General features: G+C 43.3%; 1 non-coding gene across 1 annotated transcript in view; it reads left to right on the forward strand.

Moving 5' to 3' along the window:
• Positions 1-18,520, forward strand: part of LOC140906997 (uncharacterized) — a 49,869-nt gene extending 31,349 nt beyond the window's left edge. The window contains exons 3-5 of the transcript XR_013635348.1: positions 9,186-9,336; positions 12,901-13,123; positions 14,918-18,520. This is a non-coding gene — a transcript (uncharacterized LOC140906997). The remainder of the gene's footprint in view (positions 1-9,185; positions 9,337-12,900; positions 13,124-14,917) is intronic.
• Positions 18,521-19,835: the final 1,315 nt, after the last annotated feature.

Here is a 19,835-nt window from a genome sequence, read left to right on the forward strand (position 1 = left end):
TAAGCCTCCAAATGGAGCTGTGCATCATAGTCACCATCTGACCATAGTTGTTTGTACAGCACCAGGGAACAATGTGCTCCCATTCCTGAGCAGGGCTTTTGGCTGCTATCCTAATTGAAATAGTCACCATTATTACTACTAATTGCTTTTGACACAGCATAATCTGATATGAAGTTTCCCAACCAAGCCTCAAAACACCTCTAAAATTGTTACAGAAAGATGATAGCTTCTCCATAGTTAAGATTGCAACTAGCTTCCATTATAAACCTTGTTTTTGTCTTCCTATTGCTTTGGCGTGAAAAATTGGTTTGGCCTGACTGTTGCCATATTTAGCCAAAGGGTGAACATTGCTGCCAAGTTTGAAGAAAGTATATTGTACAGGTTTCAATTTACAAGCTATTTTGAATTGCCCCAATTTGAAATGTACTTTTGCTTGTTTTGTTTTTTGGTCTTCCTCTACCTCCAATATGGCTTGTTACCCTCCTTTCAAACTTCCTACAGAGTGCCGGGCTTAGAGGTTTTCAATGTTTAGCAGAATGGTTTTGTTGTGGTAGAGTACATGAATATCAGCCTTGAATGTGGGTAGTTTTAGGCTGGGAAGCGTAAAACCAGCCTACTTTTACCTTTTGCACTCACACCTGCTTCATATAATTCACATTATGTTCCTAAAAAGAGGGATTAGGAAAGCCCTTTGATACAGGTTCATCAAGATCTTACTCCACCAGAGATATACATTTCCTTTACACACAATGAAACTTCCAAGGGGCCAACCTAAATAACACAATAGGCTGCTGCTTTATACCTGTGCATTTTAGAAGAGAATCAAAAGGCGTAACGAATCAGGCATAATGTACCCACCACATCAAACAAAGAAACCTTACAGTATAACAACAGGTCATGGGAACTCTCATGAAGCCCTATATTTTCATCTTACTGAAAGGAATAGATACATGTACACACTGAGTTGTTGCATTTCAACCAAGAAAGAAAAGAAGAAAAGCTACGGGCTCGGTCCTGGCCCCACTAAAGTCAATAGGAGCTTTGTCATTGACTTCAAAAGGAGAAGATTGGGCCTAATAATGCAGAGAGATTGTTTTCCCCCTATCTAATAAATGATAACCTTTCATTGGCTCCTCAAAAGCACAATAAAACTTCATGCAGGTGAATGGGAGAGAAAGAAAAGAAACAATACTCTAAGGTATAGGTATTAAATTAATTCACATCAACCTCACTGTCAGGTTACAACAATAACCCTGACACAGCATGCTGGAGATAATACTGCACATGTTCACTGAATGTAAAATAATCCAAAGATACACACATTTGAGGATTCTTGATGTGACAAGCTAAAATTTATGCCAGTAATAATGTAGAACAAGACTCAAATTCAGCCCTGATTTACACCTGGAATAATGCCATTGATTTTCAGTATGGTTTTCTGGGGTGTAATTCAGTGCAGAATGTCACTAAATGCCCAATGCACACACAGCTATGCATTTAGGGAAAAGTTTTCTTCTCAAATCCTCATTGCAAATACACTCTGGATTGAAAATCTTTTAACAAATGCATAAAGTCAGATTGGATTTGAATGGTTCTATGTAAATTGGAAGGAAATAATTTCTAATCTAATAAATTCTAATTTCTAATCTAATAATAAATCTAATCTAATTTCTATATGGGTTTATAGATATATATCACAGCTAAAAGCCATGTGAAAAACATTATTTAGGTTGCAAAATTTAGCCATCAAAAGTTAGGAAATGCCAGAATTAAGGTTGCTTGTGTTATCTTAATTCAGCCCCCTTTGGACAGATGCATGATGGTACAGTCTTTGATTATATGATCAAATGCTATTTTTCCCCCATAGGACCCCTGCCTCATACTGAACACAGAAGGGATGGTGCTCACATAAAGAGCTAGTATGTGATTATGTAAATGGCGACTGTGTCATAATGCTTATGCACAATGGGGCTAAAATAAGGTTGCACAGACAACCTTAATTCTAACATTTTCTAACTTGTGAGCACTAACTTTCAACCTTAATAATGTTCTTTTAGTGTGTGTGTGAGCATGTGCATCTACATGTGTGTGTATCATTTCCTAGGTTTTTAAAAATGCAAACTAAACTCCCTCATCCCCCTGTCAAGGTTCCTCCCCCACTCTGAACTCTAGGGTACAGATATGGGGACCTGCATGAAAAACCTCCTAAGCTTATCTTTACCAGCTTAGGTCAAAACTTCCCCAAGGTACAAAATATTCCACCCGTCGTCCTTGGATTGGCCGCTACCACCACCAAACTAATACTGGTTACTGGGGAAGAGCTGTTTGGACGCGTCCTTCCCCCCAAAATACTTCCCAAAACCTTGCACCCCACTTCCTGGACAAGGTTTGGTAAAAAGCCTCACCAATTTGCCTAGGTGACTACAGACCCAGACCCTTGGATCTTAAGAACAATGAACAATCCTCCCAACACTTGCACCTCCCCTTTCCTGGGAAATGTTGGATAAAAAGCCTCACCAATTTGCAGAGGTGACCACAGACCCAAACCCTGGGATCTGAGAACAATGAAAAAGCGTTCAGTTTCTTACAAGAAGACTTTTAATAAAAATAGAAGTAAATAGAAATAAAGAAATCCCCCCTGTAAAATCAGGATGGTAGATATCTTACAGGGTAATTAGATTCAAAAACATAGAGAACCCCTCTAGGCAAAACCTTAAGTTACAAAAAAGATACACAGACAGAAATAGTTATTCTATTCAGCACAATTCTTTTCTCAGCCATTTAAAGAAATCATAATCTAACACATACCTAGCTAGATTACTTACTAAAAGTTCTAAGACTCCATTCCTGGTCTATCCCCGACAAAGACCAGCATATAGACAGACACACAGACCCTTTGTTTCTCTCCCTCCTCCCAGCTTTTGAAAGTATCTTGTCTCCTCATTGGTCATTTTGGTCAGGTGCCAGCGAGGTTACCTTTAGCTTCTTAACCCTTTACAGGTGAGAGGAGCTTTCCCCTGGCCAGGAGGGATTTCAAAGGGGTTTACCCTTCCCTTTATATTTATGACACCCCCAAACTACAGCATGTGGCATCATATTGACATCCACATGGCTTATCAGTAGAGTTAAAGCAGGGGTGGGCAAATGTTTTGGCCTGAGGGCCACATCAGGGAATAGAAATTGTGTGGCGGGCCATGAATGCTCACAAAATTGGGGTTGGGGTATGGGAGAGGGTGCCGGCTCTAGAGGGGATGCAGGCTCTGGGGATGAGGAGTTTGGGGTGTAGGAAGGTGCTCTGGGCTGGAATCAAGGGGTTTGGAGGGCGGGAGGGGGATCAGGGCTGGGGCAGGGGGTTGGGGCATGGGGAGAGGCTCAGGGGATGCAGGCTCTGAGTGGCGCTTATCTCAAGAGGCTCTCAGAAGCAGTGGCATGTCCCTTCTCCAGCTCCTATGCGGAGCCGTGGCCAGGCGACTCTGCATGCTGCCCCATCTGCAGACACTGCCCTTGAAGCTGCCATTGGAGTACATAGGAGCCAGAGCAGGACCACACCATGGCTTCCAGGAGCCATGTGGTGCAGCCCCCCCAACTCTGCGCCCCGGCCACAGAAGGGCTGAGTCGTGTGGTGCAGCCCCAGCCCAACGCCCCGCCCCAAGTGCCAGAGCGGGGCCGAGCAATGTGGTGCAGCCCCAACCCAGCACCCCAGCCAGAGCGCAGCCAAGCCGCATGGTGAGGCTCGCGGGCCAGCTTAAAACGTCTTGCGGGCCAGATCCGGCCCACGGGCCACAGTTTGTCCACCCCTGGGTTAAACCCTTTAGATTCCCCACACAGACCTCTTCCTCTTGAGTAACCGATAGCCATAGAAGGTAACAATCTACTATGTGGATCAGTGCTTAAGGGGGAGATGAGCTGCATACTTTACTAATGGGTTTCACATATATTTGCTGATAGCAGAGACCCAGGAGTCTTAAGTTCCATTCCAGACTCTGGAGGGGAGCATTATCTAATGGGCACAGACTCTTCTACCTCTCCTCCCTAACTTCATCCCTTCTGCCCCATCCCCACCAACCTGTCCATGGTCCTAGTCCGGTCTCTTCCCCACACCAGTCTCCTTATTCCAGTTCTATACTCCTTACCTAGTCAGTCTCATGTCTACACTACCGACATGTCTACCAGGCATGTCTACGGTACCGGCCGGATTGACGGGCAGCAATCGATCCAGCGGGGGACGATTTATCGTGTCTAGTATAGACGTGATAAATTGACCGCCGATTGCTCTAGCGTGGACTCCGGTACTCCAGCTCAATGAGAAGTGCAAGGGGAATTGACAGGAGAGCGTCTCCCATCGGCACACCGCAGTGAAGACACCACGGTAAGTAGATCTAAGTACGTCAACTTCAGCTCCGTTATTCATGTAGTTGAAGTTGCGTAACTTAGATTGATCGCACACCATAGTGTAGACCAACCCTCAGTCTGCACTTCTTAAGCTTCTCAATCCAGTCCCTGTCTCCTTGCCCATCTTGTCCTACTCTCCCCCTCTAGACTCCCATTCCCTATCTCATTTTCCACATCCAGCAATTCCCTCCTACCAGCTCCTTATCCAATCTGTCTCTCTGCCACCTCCACTGTCCTCCATTTGCACCTGTCCCTGCCCCCAATCCCCACTGCCTCCTAGTCCCAGTCTTCCTGCCTGTGCTCCTCTACTAATATAAGGATTTGTCTACAGTAATGTGCATCACGGGGGTGTAAAGAGCAGAGTGCTTTAAAGTGTTGCATTCTAACTGCCCCCATGTAGACCCTGCTGATGTGGTCTGAAAGGTTCCAAGTGAGCATGAATATAGTACTGTTCCAAACAGGGCTACATCAAGGTATATTAACTATCTTTTCGAGTATGTCAGCAGGCGCTATGTGGGGCAGCTAGAGTGCAACACTTTAGAGTGCTCTACAATTTACACCCCATTGGTTCATATTGCTGCACTGTGGGGTAGACAAGCCCTCAATCTCCCCAGTGTTTCTTGTCCCAAACCACTCCCCCGACTTTCCCCACTCCTGGTCAAGTTCTTGTCCCCTCTGTATGCTAATCAAGCAGTTTCTTCCTCCATATTGTCTGGACCCAGCAGGGGGCATTAAGATCATCGGAGAGACAGATTTCCTGCTTTCAGTTCTGTTGCCTGGACCCAGCCCCAACTAGCAGCCCAGATTTGCAAGTGCAAGGAAAATCCTGGAGCATGCCCTGTGTGGATGAATCTTCTGAGATTTTAGCCACAAAGCTCTTGCAACTCCCACCTGAGCATGTGCAAATTGATTTTCATAAGGCTTATAGCAATGGACAAATCTGAGTGGCTTTTCACGGGTTACAACAAAAGGAATATCTGTGACACAAAGCCTACGCCCCTGTCAAATGTCAAGTCCCTGCTCCAAAGCATGGGGCACTAGAGCTTGTCAAAGGAAAGGTTGTAGGAATTCTTTAACATAGGAAAAAAGCATATTTTCCCCTAGTCTTATTCTCAGAAACATCTGAACTGTTTTGACTGGTATTTTCCAAAAACATTAAGGCTGAGGCAGACACCTGGCATGGAAAATTTCAGCCCAAACAGTTTCAATGTGGCAAAGTTATTGGCAACTGTGCTAGGGTCTTATAATGGGAAGTGTCAGGCAACCTTAATATTAGGTGGTGCTACCAGTCCCACTGATAAACAAACAAACAAACAAGCTATTTAGGCCCAGTCCTGGAAGTCCTCCCTGCTTAGCTTGAATGGGAGTGTCACACACAGAGGGCTTGTAGAACTGAAGCCTTTCTGTTTAACTTGCATTCAGTAATGGTCTTGTTGAACCTCAATGAAATCTTTATCTGCAAATCAGCAATACACCCTCAGTGAATCTGTATAATTAGATTCATGATACAATACTGCAGTATTTACTGAAACGTGACAGATGGTTATTATTTTTAGAAAGAAGGCGCATATGACTTAGGATACACCTGTTGAAAATGCCACTCCTTCAGTGTGATAAAGGATAGTAAAAGTGTGTTCAGGGGCAAAACAGAACAAAAACAAACCTCCCTCTCCAAAACTCAAAAATAAGAGCAGCAACCCACGTTCTGTTTCACACGTACCACAATTACAGCTCTATCCAATCAGTGACAACTGCGTGAAAATAATTCTGACTGTTGTGTGACCTGGCAAAAATGTCATTTTCATATATAAAAATATGACAAAATGGTTTGAATTTGCCTCAAACTCTTAGGTATTTACCTTGAAAATGATAGTTTTAAAGGGGGGAAATAATCTGATTTTCAGGCAACCCCCATTCCCCCCAAACATTAGTGCTTATTTTTAAAAGTGTGAACATTTGTCCTTGAACAAATGAGGAGGAAGTGTGGAGAGGGGGCCACTTCAAGGGGGAGGGTCATGTTCCAAAGGAAACTGGGTAACTCAGTGGGAAAGGACAAAGCAGTACTGAGGAGGATGGTACAGTTCTGTGGTAAAGGCATGGCTCCAAGGCTTGGCTTCAACAAGGGAGACGTTAGTGAGTAAACAGAGGCTGAGAGCAGATGGGGAAGAGAAATGGTGGCAAGCTCATTGCTAGACTTTATTTGCCATGAAGAATGGCTGGAAATAGCTGATGGAGAGGAAGATGGCCGCAGCTGCATTTGGGATATGAAAAAGGAGGTATCATAAGGGTCATAGGCTGGGAACTGCAATGGTCAGAAAGCTCTGAGGGAAAAGTCCCATCTCAGTGCCTCTGTCACAGTTCAGGGCTAACTGTATCTTTGGCCCCTTTCTCAGTCTCTTCAAGGGCACCCCTTCTAGGACCATGCCAACCACTTGCACTTCTCTCAGGGTGCAATCCTGTGACTTACCTTGCTCTTAGACTGGGTCTCCAGGCTACAGCACCCCTATTTACTAAGGTTGTTTTCTTACCAGCTCCAACAACTGGGTTTGGCACTTGCCAGCGACTCTGCTCAGTGATCAGTATGAAAATGCAGTGACTCCAGACAGCTTCTTCAAAACAAAATTAAATTTATTCATAAGATTATGAGAGGGAACAGGTTAAAACAAAAGGGCCTATATACATATTACCTCATCTAATGCCACATCTAACTTACTTCACACACACACACCCCATCCCCCACTGCTGCGTTCTGTCTCCGTCTCTCTCTCTCTGTTTCAGAGCTGAGATTTTTAACTACTCCCCAACTTTTCATCTCATTTTCCTCCACTTGGATGACTCCTTTTCCTACGTCAGTGGCCAGGGCTGGGCCCCTAGCATGGTCTGAAGTAGATTTCCAGAGGTTTGAAACCTGTATTGTTCCGTTACGTACTAGTGATTGAGGTGTAACTAAAGCCATTCCTGCAGATGTGGAAATCTATAAAGGACTGAGTTATCCTTCTGCACCAATGGAGCAGAGAGCTGAATGGTGAACAAACGGACAGAGATACACATCCTTTTCAGAAAAAATAATGCACGTATCTCCCACATGGTCTTCACAGCCTCTCTTCTGAAAGTGCCATGGACCTGAGCCTGTGATTAACTGAGCACCCTTAAAGTCAACTGGTGCTGAGGGCATCCAGCCTGTGATTAACTGAGCACCCTTAAATTCAACTGGTGCTGAGGGCATCCAGCACCAGGCAGGGTTGGGACTTTTATAAACTACTTATGGGAATCATTTCACTCACCCTGAAATGCAGGCATCTCTCATGTGAAACATATCAACTGTGCTCCAGAAAACATCCAAAAAAAGATGTTGAAGAATAGCTCAACTGAAATTAATCAGAATGCTTTGGGTGGTAAAAAATGCAAGGAAAGTGTTTGTTACCTCAGTTAACTAACTGCAAATGACAGCTCTATTCTGGGCTACATACTGCAGTATAGCATCAACATTGCACTGTTGCCATAAAATGGAAGAGACAAATGCAGAGAAATCAGAAGTAGAGAAGAGCACGTTGAGAAGATTATCTTTCCATTTTTTTTCTTAACTGACCCATATGGGCAGGAGGAAGAAGATACTTTTATATATGAAAACAAGCCAACCAGGTGCCACATCAGCCCTGGATGGGCTGCAGTGTATTTCCTTTCAAATGTGCAGACTGCTGTTCGTTGATGGAACATGCTTTCGAGTGAGATAAGGCCAAGAGAGGAAATGCCTATTATCTGAAAATCAGTGGGACATTGCGATCAGTTAAACACCTCAGAATATGACCTTTAGCACATACAGTATGTGCAATATGATTGAGTTATACTTTATATGTTGTGATGGGGAGCTAGCCTCTCCTCATCCTCTGATGCCCCTGAAACTGCTCAGAGCCACTTTTATTTAGTGTTCAGTCTGTACTTTAGTCTAAACCCTTCCACCAACACAAGTACAGTGTAACATGACTTTTAAATCCCTACATCTTTCAGTCCTTCTTTACTAGGGCCCTAGGAGGAGAGGTACCATTTTCTACAGAACATCTTCATTCTGGCCTTAATTAGGTCCCCCCCACCCCCTTTCCCTCCTGGGTTTTATCTGGTTAGTCAGCTGAGGGCTAATGAGTTCCTTATCTCCCCTGCCTCTCCTTCTGATTAACTAATTGTTCAATCAGCCTACACTGGGTGAACTAATTGAGGTTACAGTGATTAGAGAGCTAGCCCACCTGTCCAGTCTCATCACTTTGTCACATGTGGCAGCCAGAACTATGTTGTTTCTTGATTTTTATATGCATTAAAATTTTCTATGAAACAAGTTAGAGAGATGGACCAGAACCAAGACAGTGGATCTAAACTAATGCAAAATTTAGGGAAGATTCAAACTTTGTGTCTTAGATCTGGTTTTAAAGTAGTCCAATCTGGATGACCATACCCAAACAATTCTGAAATCTGAGGACATTTAGATTCTGGGCTGGTTCTAGATAGCAACATGTTGACTTGGGCCTCAGCTTTAGTAATGGCGAATTAATGTCAGGCTAAATTTTGAGGTCCTGACTCAGTGTATATTCAGTTTTTACTTAGTCCTTTTCCTTATACATGCACATTCCCATTGGCTTAAGTGGAAGTTTGTTTCAGTAAAGACTGAGTAAAAACCTAAGGATTTGAATCATCATTGTTAACGTCCTTGTGTTGATTTTAAAAGAGGAGGGTAAGGGGAGGGGAGAGGGCGAAGATGTGGTACCATTTTATCGAAATGTACTATTTATTTTTTGTTTCAGTATCTGAACTAGCATCACACTCAGAAGTTTTCTGTGCTCCATTTTCCTTCCATGTACATCTCCAATATTTAGGTGCACTGCATGTATGATCAAAAGCTTCATTTTGATGGAGGAAATAATGAAGGGCTCACTCCATCTACCTGGAGTACTGGTAAGTAGCAATAGTCTGCCTGATGCCTCACTGAAAAGGCTTCTTGCCAGTGGAGATTTAAATCCAGGCAGATGAGCTTCTGCATGCTGAGCTATTTTCCAGGACTACAGTGAGATGCTAGCACTTTAATTATTTGTAAAAAAAAGAAGTGACAGCAAGCACTCACTGGGAGTGAGCAGACTGGCAACCAAAACATGTAAATAGCACAGAGGGAAATGAAAAATAGAAACAGGAAAAACAGCACCGTGTCAGACATGGCTAATGATGACTATCTTAGCACATTTATAGTTAGACATATGGCTTTTCTGTCTCTGTCAATAACAGAGTGATCAGATTGCTGCCACACAGCTGTGAAACTTCTGTAGCTTATCACAGTTGCTATGACACCATTAGAGGCCTGGTACTGTAAAGGGGATACAGGAAGATAAAACTGTTGAGACTGGTAGCTACTGGTATTAAAGAATTACATACTAAATGTATCATGGCTGTGCTAAATTAACCATCATTCAGAGACATTGGGTGTAAACTTCCGGTGTAAGGTGGGTTTGTTAACTTTTCCATCGCTTAATGCCTGATGCCCATGTTTCAAGAACTCAGTCTCAACTATGGAAGTTTTTCCCATGGAACTTGCTATTATAGTAGGGGGCTGAGGGAAAATGTATTAATCAAATGCTTTATTCAAAGAACTTCAGATAAGTTGGCAAATAAATTATTCAATGAATAAGTTAGATATAAAATTAGAAAATAATGAAAAATCAAATAATTTACTTAAAAATAAACGAATACACTGGAGAAATTTAGAATGGGTTGGTAGATAATTCAGGAAGAAAGGAGAGAGAGGGAATATTTATCTGATGAGTAATTCATTATGAATTATTTGCCCAGCTCCAGGGTCAAGATCTGCATTTTAAGAAAAAATTAAGTTTTCACTTTAAAGGTACCAACGTTAAAGCTGTTAATAAGTAGGAAACCATGGCTGTAGATCTAAACCTGGGGAGAACTGTAGTCAGAAATGGGGTGGCCAAAGACAGCAGGTTTGAGAACCTCATACTGAAAAGGGCTTGCTTGACATGGCTTTAAGCAAGCTAGTGTCCCATTCCCCCTTTCTTGTCACCTGTTTTCTGCACCTATATTCCCCCTCTATGGTCCAGCAAGGGCACCCACTCTTAGGCTTCCCCAGCCACCACCTCACTTGGGTGGAGACATGCATCTCTCTGTCCTAACGGGTGTATTTCCAGGTGGTGCAGCTCCCTGCCTACACTATGAACTCCCCAACAACGTCAGACTGCCTAAGGAGACCTGCTTTGCCTTTCTCTACAGCAGGGGTTGGCAACCTTCAGCACACAGCCCATCAGGGTAATCCACTGGTGGGCCACGAGACATTTTGTTTACATTGACCAACCACAGGCATGGCCTCCTTCAGTTCACAGTGGCCGCGGTTCGCCAATGGGAGCTGCAGAAAGTGGCTGCTGCTTCCTGCAGCTCCCATTGGCCAGGAACGGCGAACCACGGCTACTGGGAGCTGTGCAGGGACCTTGCCTGTGGACAGTCAACATAAACAAAATGTCTCACGGTCCGCCAGCGGATTACCCAGACGGGCTGTGTGCTAAAGGTTGCCAACCCCTGCTCTACAAAGATAGTAAACAGTGTAACTGCCACAGTTAAGTTACCACACAGCTCTTTTCAGCAAGCACATTTATTCTTAAGGTAAAAACATTACAGAAAAAACACGTAGAAAACAATAACAGAATCTACACGCATGCTAATAAGCTTACCAGAGATAACCCCTGACTGCGACAAGGGCTCTGGTCAGGTAACAGTCCTTCAATCCCCATCAAGGGGTGTTTCCTCTGGTTACAACTTCATAACTGCTTTGGCTCAGAACAAGAACCACCCCCAGCCCATGAATCTGTGAGTCATGCTTTCATGCCATTTGGACCTTTCGATCATGTAAATAGGACTTGTGTAGACAAAGGTCTCCTCCCAAGGGTGAAGCTTCAAAAGTTCAGGTCCAGAGCAGTGTTCCCTCTAATTTTTTACATCCATGTGTGGAATGAATTTTGTTATGTGCACCAATATGGAGGTGATGTGTGACATATCACCTTCATATTGGTGCACATAACAAAATTCATGGGGTGGGGCTGAGAGGTTCGGAGTGTGGGAGGGGGCTCGGGGCTGGGGCAGAGGGTTGGTGTGTCGGGGGATGAGGGCTCTGGCTGGGGTGGGCTCTAGGATGGTGCTGAGGATGAGGGGTTTTGGGTGCAGGCTGCCCTGGGACTGTGATGGGGAGAGAAGACTCTCCCCAGCCCTCTCTCACTGCAGCAGGTTGGGGCCTGGGAAGAGGTGCCTCTCCCTGGCCATGGCAGCTCCAGTGGGGCGGGGCTGGGCTGGGCCAAGGGAGGGGCTCCTCTCCCCTGCAGCTCTGGTGGGCCTGGGCTGGGCCGGGCCAAGGGAGGGGCTCCTCTCCGCCAGCTGAAGCAAGTCCGGGACAGGTCTATGCTACGGCCGGTGGGGAGGGGTGCCTCTCCCCACCGCAGCAGATCTGAGCTGGAGCCAGCAGGGAGGGGTGCCTCTCCCTATCTCAGCCCTGAGCCCCTGTATGGGGCTTAATACACAGCTGCGTGGCTGCGCAGCTTAGAGGGAACTTAGGTCCAGAGCTGAGCATTCGCATTCCTCTCCTCCCAAGAATTTCTTAGGAAACCTACTCAACTTACAGTTCAGTCTTGTCTTAGTCCATTGTTTAAAAGAGTCCTTTAAAGTTCAAAACAGTTCCTAAGATTTACATTAGTCATGTCTCCTGGACAAGTTATACAGAATTCCACAATTACACAAACTTTTGCATTTTTAACGTAATGAGGTCCTAAAATACTTAAACTTAAATCAATAAGGTTTATCCAGGATAGTGTAGCAAATTGTCATACCTGTCACAAACACATGGATCACTTCACATACTACTGAACCGCAACCACCTCAGGGGTGAAACACAGCAGCCATTTGGCACCAGCAACAATATACAGTGTTTCTAAAGAGAAAGTAAAGAACAAGTCTTCCAACTGAAATTTCAGGGCAAAATATAATTGCTATTATTAATAATCTTTTTCATTCATGTTGCTTAAATTGCTAATTTATGAGGCATAGAGCACAAAGACTTCTGTTGGGGTAGGACTCCAATGTGTAAGGTACTGTACACACACAAGGCAAAACCTTCCTTACCCCAAACGACCTGCAGTCTAAACAGAGTGGAAGAAAACAAAATAAAAATTCAGGCTTAGTGGGCCGAACAGCTCTATTCTTTAAAGACCACATGGGACAGGACCTCAGCTTTATGTCCCATCTTAAAGGCTGCACTTCCAGTAGCCGGGTGCCCCACTATCATACTATGATAGTATCATACCATACTATGCTTGGGGCATTGTCAGTACAGCCAATGCAAGCATTCAAAAATCAGCCCTCCCCGCAACTCATGAGATTGGCTTTAAAGTCATGAACATTTTTAAAAATAATACACTTGCAGTTATTTTATTTGAGCCTTTAGCGTTCACATTTTTGATTTTTTCTTTGCAGCCACAAGGACTAGAAGAAACTTTCTTTAAAGAAATCATTAAAAGCTGAGAGTCAGCTGAAAACCCATTATTCCAGGTGGTGGGACTTTAAGAAAAGAGCATCAAATATTGCAAAGTTTGTGATAAAATCATGAAAGTTGGCAACATTGCAGTGGTCCAGTAAAGAAAAGATGTAGGCAACAGATGAGTGTTTACTTGGAGGGCTTCAATTCAAGGCTTGGAAGGCAAGTACCAAATGAGCCCAATGCGTCTTAGCTCTGAGATCACACTGTGTTCATGCAGCTATGTTTGCTCTTTAATGATTTAATTCAAAGAAGCAGGATGTGGTGTTTTGTTTATTCTGTGCAGTGGATTGCACAATAACATGGTGCAATTTTTTGGACATATAAATGTTTACACTCAATTTACTAGAATAGCAACCAGAAAAAAGAAAAGCGGGGGAGAAAGAAGTTAAAGGGTAGAAAAACTGTGTACAAGTTCCAAATTACTTTATCAAAAGTAGTAACCATAAGCAAACATAATAACCCTGAAGATATAAACATATCACTGTATTACCTCTGTGTATGTAACTTCTTAATTGGACATGTCACATAATGAATCCTCTTAGGGTATGTGTACACTGCAAAGAAAAGCCTGTGGCTGGCCTGTGCCAGCTGACTCTGGCTTGTGGGACTTGGGCTGTGGGGCTGTTTCATTGATGTGTAGACTTCCAGGTTTGGGCTGCAGCCTGAGCTCTGGGACGCTCCCATCTCTCAGGGTCCTCAAGCCCAGGCTCTAGCCCGAGCCCAGAAGTATACACAGCAATAAAAAAGCCCCGCAGACCAAGCCCCCCCACACCAGAGTCAGCTGGCACAGGCCAGCCACTAGCTTTTCTTTGCTGTGTACACATACCCTTAGTCTTGTTTTCTATCTTTGAAATGCTAATATTCCTACAACTGCCATGTAACAGCGTGGTGTGCCCCTTTAAGGGCTAGGAGGCTGGGGCCAGCCAGCTCTGTTTAACAATCAGACTGAGGTGATGAACGCTATAAAGGGCTGAGAGAGCTTAGCTGAAGAGAGACTGGCCCTGTGACTAGCTCTGGAGCAGAGAGGTGCACAGAGTGAAAGGCCTGTGGGTTCCTGCAGCCAGTGTTGATCAGAGCACTAGCTCTCTTTTGTGTTCCTTTGAGCAGGTTTTTGTTTGAATTAATAAACCATGCCCTGAGGGGAAGGCATGAAACAGACTTGGTCCTGGTGTTAGTCCTTTCTGGGCGGGGGCAAAACAGATCAGCACACCCACCAACCCACAGGTATCAAGCAATAGAAAATTTTACCTTAATTAGAGAGAATTCGCAGACCTCCCTACCCAATGCCCTGAAGAACAAAGAAATCTGAGCAGCTGTTAACTTTCAAGTGAAAGCAGAGCAAAAAAAGGAAATTTGTATTCAGTGCTGGATTGTTTTAAGTTGTTCAGAAACTTGAAAATGTAGATTTACCATGACACTGAACACATCACTGTGAAAACTGGTGCAGTAATATGGAGTAGCACATAACACCACAAATCAACGGTGGATATTTGAATAGTCGGAGCACAACCCATAGGCTGAAAATTGTTCATTGATCAAATACTTACAAATAAGGAAGAAATTTGTAGCAATCAGGAACAGTTTGTGAATGATATAAACATTTAAAGGGATCAAAGTAAGTCAGGCAACTTATTTACAATGCATACAGAATTGGCAACCCTAAAAAATCAAAAATTGAGGCAGGCCCCCCCAAAATCATGAGATTTGTCTCAAAAATTACTATTTTTGTGTGCTTTTCATGTCACATTTTTCTCCACAACCAAAAACTTACATTTAAAAAGAAAAGAAAAGAAAAGAAAAGAAAGCTGAGATTCTCCCATAAACACATGAGTCCAGGAACTGCAGCTTTAAGAAAAACACCCCCTATCACAAGACTCATAATGAAATTGTGAGAGTTAGCCAGATGGAATGGTGGTGATGATTAAATGTACAGTGTCTTGTTTCTTATACCAGGATGGAACCGTTCTATGAAGCAGAGAGCTGCAGAGGAAAGAGGTCAAACTAAGTCTCCATTTGGTGACCCTCTCCTGCCTCTGAATGGCTCACAGGACATGGGATGGAGCAGATGCAAAAGTGTGTGAAGGACAGACACATGGAAGAGAGAATGGGGGCAGGTCAAACTGCTCTATCCTAGGCTGCTCCCTGTGTTATGTGGTAACCAGCTGGTGATTCCTTCAAACCAAGCAACTGACCCACCTGCTTTTCTGTCTGTTGACACCAGCCCTCTTCCTCTGAGACAGTCATCTCTGGGGTCAGCATGCATGGGGGAAGTGAGTAAATTGGGTAAGAAGGAGCCTTTCAGGAAAAGAGATGAAGAAGGGTTGCGGACTGAGTTGGTAGGGGAGACTTAAGCGCTACACTTTTCCTTCTACCTAGATATTTAGAACAGTAATATAAAGTAATTGTGGTAACTCTGTGATATCTGTGAGAAAATACTGACTTTTAATGAAAAAAGAAAAGAAGGGCTTGTGGCACCTTAGAGACTAACACATTTATTTGAGCATAAGCTTTCGTGAGCTACAGCTCACTTCAAAATTTGTTAGTCTCTAAGGTGCCACAAGTCCTCCTTTTCTTTTTGCAGATACAGATTAACACGGCTGCTACTCTGAAACCCGATTTTTAATGGTTACTACTGTATATGTGAGTTTGTGTGTATGTACACATACAATATTGTATTACATAATTACATTCATCAGTGCTCCCTTCAAACAAGTCTTTGACATTACCTCAAAGTAGCACCTCTTGCAGTACTGACTTGATGATATATTGTTATTACATCCTCCCCAAAGTCACTTACTTGTGTACTATTTCTATCTCCGATAGATTGTTACCACATTAAACAAATTTGCCTGTCAAACACCAATTAGATAAATGAATTAAACGTTCACTATCCTGCCTTTAATATGACTTCTGCCTTTGCTGTCAGCTTTATAAATGATCGTACTTTGATCTTTCCAAGAACTGCTATCTGACTGTACAGCATCTAATCCAGTATCAATTACTCCATGCTGGGCCTTCTATTAAGAACAGTAATACAACCAATTTTTCTTGAAATCCTGCTTTATGTGGCAAACTGAAATCTCTTAACATGGCTCATGTAAAGGTTACACACACACACAGAAAAAAAGCAAGTGAAAACTGCTTTCTGACATGTATTCCTAAACTCTGCACTCAGGCTTGTGTGGAGTGTGAAAAATAGGGCCACCTGTAGCTTTATCAGCATTAAATCCATCTTTCTTAGAAATGAGAGCAAAGCTAAAAGGTCTCTGGTAGACTGCTTGGATGCATCCGGTCTCTTGATTTCACTTTTATTTCATGTCTATCAAAAGCATGTGGCACAATGAATAATCTAGAAGAAAAAGAGCAGCACCTGTGTGCTTGCATCATTCAATCCATTCTCAAGTCTAACAAACTTGCCTCGGAAGTTTCCCTTTGGTGTGTCATAAAGCTCCTGCGTCCAGAATGATTCATAGGTTCAATGAAAAAGAATGAGACAAATTCTCCTTTCAGTTACACTGGTCTAACTCCATTTATATCAACACATTTGCCTGGTGTAACTGATGGCATCTGGCCCACTGCCTGCAATGTACACAATAAGGTGATCCACAGGTTTGATATAGTGTTCTCTCGAGTCCCTTCCTTTCATGCAGACAGGCTGATTGATAAGCCAAGAGCTTATCTGGACGTTGTCTGGATGCCTCTATATCATCAAGAAGAGAATCCCCCCTTAAAGGGACAAAAGTACTGTTTCAACAATAGCGACCTCTAGGACCAATCCTACACAGTGTTGAGAGCCCTCACCTCCCTATGGCATGTATCATGATACAGCAGTCTCTCTGGTTTTTAGTATAACCCAGATACCTTAGTCTAGAGGGTGTATTACAGTGCATCAATAGAATTTCAATGTCAGACATGGCTGTTAGCCAAGTAAAGTTCAGGGATTCAACTCCCACCCTGCATCTTTATTTGTGCTTATTATAGGCCACACCCATCAGAAGCAAAGGCTTTGGCCACCTGCTAGAGCACCAGAACCAATAGTTTGGAAAGCTTTATGCCAGGGTTACAAAGCCTGTGGGGCTGAGCGTGTGAGGGGAATGTGAGATCTCTCCAGCAGAAGCCAACCTTCCGGTAGCATGCGCTTGTTGTTTCCACCATGCAGCTTGCAGCATGAGAGGGGAAAAAAACAAAAATGAAGGGAAACTCTAAGCTTTGAAGGCTGTGTCTCTCTTTGATTAGCTCCTATCAGGCTGGGACAGAAGGGTGAGGGTAGCAGTTGGAGAGGCCAGCTGCGGGTGCAGAAGAGAAGTAGTGTGGGTGGGGAAACTCTCAGACTCCTGCCTCTAGCTCAGAAACACTCCTTAGCTGGGGTGCTGAAGCCAGGGAGCAGCAGAGAGGGCCCAGCAGCTGCTTTTAGCCTGCCTGCTGGCTTCTTTTACACAGCTGCCCACCCAGTGTGCCTATTTTTGGCTACTGCTGGAGCACACAGGTAGCATAAAGACATCAGGGGATACTTTTTCCTCTCCTCTGGTCTGGATCCCTCTGTGGTGGAGAAAGGAAGCTATCAGTTACTTTCCAATAGTCCTGTTTTGGACAGAACCATCTGACTTTGAACCCATCTCAATAAATATCTGTCCCAGCCCCATCACAGCACACAGCTTCCAGCTGTCTCCTCCTCTCTGCTCCCTGCCAGGTGCTTCTCTTAGCTGCAGGCACACACCTGGCTCCACGATCTAAACCCCTGCAGCTGCAACAGGAGATGCTGGGTTCTCAGGGCTTTTCAAGAGTCTAGCTTTAGTCTGTTATTTTCTAAAATATTGGCCATCATTATGTTCTGTTTTAGACATGATGTGATAACTTTTTTTGCAAAAAACGGAAGGCTCTTTCGATACAGTTTCTGTGACACTCAGACCCCTGGACAAAGCGTCCCCAGTTCTTTGCCAGTAACTTGCACCCCAGACTTGACAAACGCACTATACCAAATACATCTTACAGGATATATATCTATAAAGAGTAACATATAAGGTATCTACAGACATCTTATAATTGTTCAAGATTCATAATCATTATGAGATGTATGTATGGGTAATATTTAAGGAATAATGAATTTATACTGAAAGTATGCTTAATGGACTTAAAATAAAATTTAGTCATCGGGGATAATATATCTCAGTGATGTCTATTCAGACAGGAGGGAGTTGTCACCCCATCCTGTTTAGCCAGTGAAGCAATGAAAAGCTCAATTGTTTAGCCTTCTCAATCCCAAGACTTACAATGGAAAACCATGAGAGGCAACTGCAAACAACTGAAACCACCTGAAGGTAAGAAAGGAACAGTACAACAAGACAAGACATTCATTGCCCTCTCAATGAAAAGAAACAAAAGACTTTCAGTGGAACACAGAGAAGGGAGAGGTCCTCTGGATCCTTTCACTGAGGAAACAACTTGAGGATTGAGGTGTTCTCATGATAAATTGGATCCTGGTACTTGTGAAGCCAGCCAGCTCTGCAACAGACTGAACTTTGGAGGTGGGTTGAGCCTAGTTTATTAGATAGGAAAGGTAACCATTAAAAAATGTAGACTCAGGTTCACATTTTATTGTTTTGCATTGTATTGTAACTATGTTTCTACCATTCTTTTTTCTAGTTAAATAGTTATTCTTTCTTTAATAAACCTACTTTTGTTTTATTATAAGTGTTCACATGTGCTGTGTGATTTACAAGAGTGGTGGTTTAAGGTAAAATTAGTAAACTAGGGCACACTGTTCCTTTTGGGACAGAAGATCTGAGATTTCTGTGAGTAGCCAGTGTTCAGGGCTGCGTATCATAGGGGAACAATTCAAAGGGACTCCGAGACTTATGTACCTATTGTTAAACCGCAAGGCAAAATCAGAACTGGCCTAGTCTAGAGGAGAGTGTTTGAATGGCTGAAAGGCTGGTGGTTTTAGGGAGCCAACACCCATCCAGGCACTGGCAAGACTCCCTCATGCTTGGGAACAAAGTGACTCACACTTCTAGGTACCCCAAGAACCAACGCAGTCTCCAATAAGCAACTACATCTGTTACAATCAATAATTGATTTATATCGCTCCATTCATGTACATTGCACTGTGTAACAACCCATGGCAAGCAAGTAACAGATCCCTGCCCCAAAGAACTTAGAGGTACAGCTAGGTACAGTACAATACAGTAGAAAACTTTTTCCTCACGCAGCTTCTCCAGCCTACCCATAAGCTAGAAATTACTCTGAGTTGCAAGCAAGATGAATTCATTTGAGACGCAGTTCTATCCCAGTCCTAGGCTTGCCCCTAACACTAAGGTCCACATTGGTTTCAATGTAGGCAACACTTTAAAATTGAAGAATGCAAATATGTTATTATTCAAATAGTTACTGTACAGGGTAATTATGCAACAGTTACAGATTCTGAGGTCCTTAGCTATTCAAAGTAGTAGGTGCAAGAGTAGTAATTACATGGTAACTAATATGCAAAAAGAAAAGGAGTACTGTGGCACTTTAGAGACTAACCAATTTATTCTCTAAGGTGCCACAAGTACTCCTTTTCCTTTTGCGAATACAGACTAACACGGCTGTTACTCTGAAACATGGTAACTAAATATGTATTTCAGTGATCAACAGCCACCATTCATAGTTGTAAGAAAAGGACACAACTCATGAAATATTTTTTTTAAAGTTGTGACCCATAATTTAAAATGTTAGTGAACGTGTGCTGTGTTTTGAGAGATGTAATATGAAATTGCTTACCTCATCTCTAAATTCTTCTCAGCGAAGTACTTCAAGTACGGTTTAAGGAACGTAGGTACACACCCACAATCCTGCAACTGACTGGATGAGAATGCAGGACTGCATGGAGCTT

Source organism: Lepidochelys kempii, chromosome 2 (genome assembly GCF_965140285.1).
Source record: "Lepidochelys kempii isolate rLepKem1 chromosome 2, rLepKem1.hap1, whole genome shotgun sequence".
Taxonomy (NCBI): domain Eukaryota; kingdom Metazoa; phylum Chordata; order Testudines; family Cheloniidae; genus Lepidochelys; species Lepidochelys kempii.